Below are 4,964 nucleotides of genomic sequence, written 5' to 3'. Positions count from 1 at the left end.
ACCTAAAAGAAGACCTAAAGGAGCTACTAATAAAGTTCCTAAGGGACAACTCCGACCTCTTCGCATGGAAAGCCGCATACATGTCCGGCATAGATCCCGAATTAATGTGCCATAAATTGGCGGTGTACTCGGGATCCCGACCAGTGCAGCAGAAGTGCAGAAAGCTCATACCAGAAACATCACAAGTAGTTGAGGAATAGGCACAAGCCTTACTAGAGGCAGGGTTCATAAGGGAGGTCAAATACCCACTGTGGCCGGCCAAGGTCGTACTGGTCAAAAAGCCAAATAGAAACTGGCGGATGTGTGTAAACTACACCGACCGCAACAAAGCCTGCCTTAAAGACCCCCTACCCCCCTCTCGAATATCAACACCCTGGTCAATCCCTCGTCGGGATACAAGTACCTCTCCTTCATAGATGCCTACTCGGGGTACAACCAGAACCCAATGCATCAATCCGACTAAGAGAAGACCTCGTTCCTCAAACTGAAGGCAAACTATTACTATGTAGTCATGCTGTTCGGACCCAAGAACGCGGGAGCTACATATCAGAGGTTGATGAACAAAGTATTCGTCGACCACATCGAAATGCTGATAGAAGTCTATGTAGATGACATGCTGGTAAAAACCCAAAAGAGAACAAATGCTGCTACCCGACCTCGCCGAAGTATTCAGCACCATAAGAAAGCATAGGATGAGACTAAATCCCACAAAATGCACTTTTGCGGTAGAAGCTGGAAAATTCCTAGGGTTCATGCCCACCCAAAGAGGGATTGAGGCAAACCCAGACAAATGGCAAGCTATACTCAACATGAAAAGCCTGACCTGCGTCAAGGAGGTACAACAGCTAAATAGAAGACTAGCAGCCCTGTCTAGATTCCTAGCTGGATCGGCCTTAAGATCTCTCCCTTTCTATGCAACCCTAAGGAAAAGAAAAAGGTTTGAATAGACACCAGAATGCGAACAGCCTTCCAAGACTTCAAAACATTCCTGGGGCAATCACCTATCTTGACCCGACCTTGACATGGAGAAGAACTGGTACTAAACCTTGCCGTTGGAAGTCGGGCGATAGCATCAGCACTAGTCAGAGACGACAACAACGGACAACAACCCATCTACTTTATCAGCAAGGCTTTACAAGGGGCCGAACTAAACTACCAAAAGATAGAAAAGTTTACCTACGCCCTCATACTTACTTCCCGATGACTCCGACAGTACTTTCAAGCCCACACCATCAGAATACGGACCAACCAGCCCATGAAAGGGATCTTATAGAAAACCGACTTGGCTGGAAGAATTTTACAATGGGCAGTCGAGTTGTCCGAATTTGACCCCACTTATGAAGCCCGGACGGCCATCAAGTCCCAGTACCTGGCCGACTTCGTCGCAGAGTACACTGACACCATAGGATCCCCCGTTGAATGGAACCTCTACGTCGACGGCTCATCAAACAAAGCCGGAAGTGGAGCAAGCGTTATCCTGAAAAGCGATCAAGGGACCTAGCTCAAGCTCTCCTTAAGATTCGAGTTCCCCGCTTCAAACAACTAAGCCGAGTACGAAGCCCTATTGGCTGGTCTAAAGCTGGCTAGAGAAGTCAGAGCTCAAAAACTGACCATCTTCAGCGATTCACAAGTAGTCACCTCACAGATAGAAGGAAGCTACCAGGCAAAGGATTCCACCATAAAAAAATACCTAGACAAAACTAGATAATAGCTCCAGAAATTCAGGGGATATGAGTTCCGTCATATACCTCGAGAACAAAATGCCCAAGCCGACGCACTTTTAAAACTAGCCAGCACCAAACCAGGAGGCAATAATAGAAGCCTCATCTAAGAAACTCTACAAAACCCATCGACCTCAGAATAAGAGAAGATCCTAAACATATCAGATCAGGACCATGGCTGGATGACCCCCATAATCAACTACCTCAAGTCCGAAATACTTCCCACAGAAAAGAAGGAAGCAAAAAGGCTCATAAGGGACGCACAATATTACACCCTGGTACACGACATCCTATACAGAAGAGGGATCTCAACATCCTTCGTCAAGTGCGTCCCGACTTCTGCAAAAAAAGGAGGTCCTGGAGGAAGTTCACAGTGGCATATGTGGCAATTACCTCAGGGCACGGGCTTTATCCAAAAATGTCCTCTGAGCCAGCTTCTACTGGCCGACCTTACAGAAGGAAGCAACAACGTTCGTCAAAATGTGCCCCCCATGCGAGAAGCACGCCAACTTTCATATCGCACCACCTGAAGAGCTCATCTGCATTACTTCACCCTGGCCATTCGCAAAGTGGGGGCTCGACCTCCTTGGAACATTCCCCCAGGGATCAGGGCAAGTCAAATTTTTCATTGTAGGAATAGACTACTTCACCACGGACAATGGTACTCAGTTCACCGTCACGGGCTTCAGGAACCTGGCAGCTGATCTGAAAATCAAGCACGAGTTCTGACTGAAGAGCTCAGTGGAACACCCACAAGCCAATGGACAGGCGGATGCCGCCAAACGTTGACTGCAGGAAGCAAAAGGAGCCTGGGCTGAAGAGCTCCCGCAAGTCCTATGGGCATACTGGACAACGCCACACTCCACTACCGGGGAATCACCCTTCCGACATGCTTACGAAATGGAGGCAATGATCCTCGTTGAAGTAGAGGAAAGATTCCCTAGGGTGATTTTCTACAATGAGGATACCAACCCCCGAGCACAAAGGGAAGAACTTGACCTGTTTCCAGAGGTCCAAGAAAGAGCTCGGATTAGAGAGGAAGCGCTAAAGCGTCGAATAGCCTCAAGATATAACCGGAAAGTAATCCAACGAAGCTTCGCTACCAACGACCTTATCCTAATCCAAAATGATATCGGATCGGGTCGGTCAGGAGAAGGAAAACTAGCAACTAACTGGAAAGGACCGTACCGAGTTACAGAAGTACTAGGGAAAGGTTATTATAGGGTGGCCGATCCCCAGGGTGAGAGTTCCCGAGGTCTTGGCATGCCTGTAACCTAAGAAAGTACTATAGTTAGAACAAGACCTTGAGCCAAGTTGCGCTCTTTTTCCCACCAAAGGGTTTTTTTAATGAGGCACCAGGACAAGACCTAAAGAGGCCCGACTTACAGAGTAACTCCACAAACGTACCTACTCTTGTTTATGTTTTTTCTCACTACTTTTTATCTTTAGTAAAATTACAGATTTCCTAAAATGGTTCCTACCAAGGCGCATTAATTTAGGCTCGAGAAAATGCAAAATTCATCGCCCGATCATAAAGGTCGGCAAGGTGAAGCGACAAAAACTCAAATTAATTCAAGAAGTTATGAAAGTAACCCATATAAAGCGACTTGACGAGGTTGGATAAAAAATGGAGTTGCTAAAAATAACTTCAAAAGGCCTGACAGAAAAGTCGGACCATCTAAAAGGATCACTAGAAAGGGAATATCACCATACAAAGGCCAAAAAGGTTGAAAGTCCTAGTGCCAAAGTGCTAAGCTAGAAGGGTAAAAGTCCAAAAAGGACATTACTTAAAAAGCAAAAGCACTCTCAAAGTCTGAATAAAGCTCAAAAGTCATCCGAATAAACTAAAAAGGGGGGTTCTAGTTAAAAAACACTACCCGAAAAGTTATTGGAATTGATTGTAAGCCTACAAAGGTCAAGCTGCAAAGGATTGAAACATCCAAGAATGGAGTAACACTAAACTCGCATAAAACTACAAAAAGGTAACAAGTTCATAAAAAGAACACTACATCGAGATCACCAGAAAGAGTCCTGATTGGGAAGGACTAAAAATCCAATCCTAAGGCCCAGCCAGGAAGCCACTCTCAGGCAAGAGGACATGATAGGGTGAATAAAAGCGCTCCTCAGATTACCAACACAGTTAATAGAAAAGGATAGCACAAAAGGGAAGCATTCAAAGCCCAAGGTATTACATAAACCCAAGGGCAAAAATACTTTGATTTAAACCCAAAAAAGTTGCTTGAAAGCAACCATAAAGTGTCAGAGAAATATCCAAAATATTACAAAAAATCAAGAGCTTAAAGGTCCACAAGTCGGACCGCATCAATACATAATAAAATGTGAAGGATCACATAGGGTCCAGCTTCACTCCAATCATTATGTTCTGAGGAATAGGAGGGATGACTGAGATCAGAATAGCCCTAACAACACCATCCGGGCCATTCAGGATCTCCACGTTGGGCTCAGCCTCAGGAGGTGACACCTCGGCAGAAGGGGCTACAAAAGACTTGGCAGAAGGATCTAATGCAGGAGTCTCGTCATCATCCAAAGTAGGCACAATCTTACCATCCTCCATAACATTGTCCATGCTAAATAAGGAGAGGTCGGCATCTGGAGAAGGAACTCAAACCTGGGCCTTCAAATTCTCATACAGAGCGGTCATGTCACTCACCACATGGCCCTGAAGCTCAGCATAATTATCATAAGCAGACTGGAGTTTCTCCTTATCTTCCAGAAGCTCACCATAAGTCCGAGTGTAACTCTCCTTGGCCTTTTTCACCATATCCTCAGCTAAATTTACAGCGGCCTCTGCGATAGTAGCCCGAGCCTTCTCCCTCTCCACCATAAGCTTTAACCCAACATTCTTGGCCTCTAACTCAACCCTCAAACCCTCTACCTTATCATAATCAGCATTAGCCTTCTACAGAAAAGCACTATTAGCATAGATAGGAAACTTCTTAAAGTCCCGAGACAGAGCAGCGCCGAAATTAGCCATCTGAATACTGTTGCTGGATACGAAGTCAAGGTGGTGGTGGATGGACACATCGTCGGTCAGGACGAAGCCATGAGGGGCAATACACTCCGTAGCAAAGGCCACACCATCAAAGTCCTTGTCATTGAGATCATATGCCCCAGTAGTCCTTGGCCTATTGGGAGAAGGGCCAGATGAAGTAGGAGAGGAGGCAACACCAGAAGTTACCAAGAGTAGATCAGTAGAGGGCGCCCGAACTCGAGGTGTCGGGA

This window comes from Arachis hypogaea, chromosome 6 (genome assembly GCF_003086295.3).
Source record: "Arachis hypogaea cultivar Tifrunner chromosome 6, arahy.Tifrunner.gnm2.J5K5, whole genome shotgun sequence".
Classification (NCBI taxonomy): Eukaryota; Viridiplantae; Streptophyta; class Magnoliopsida; order Fabales; family Fabaceae; genus Arachis; species Arachis hypogaea.
Note: the sequence above shows the minus strand (reverse complement) of the source record.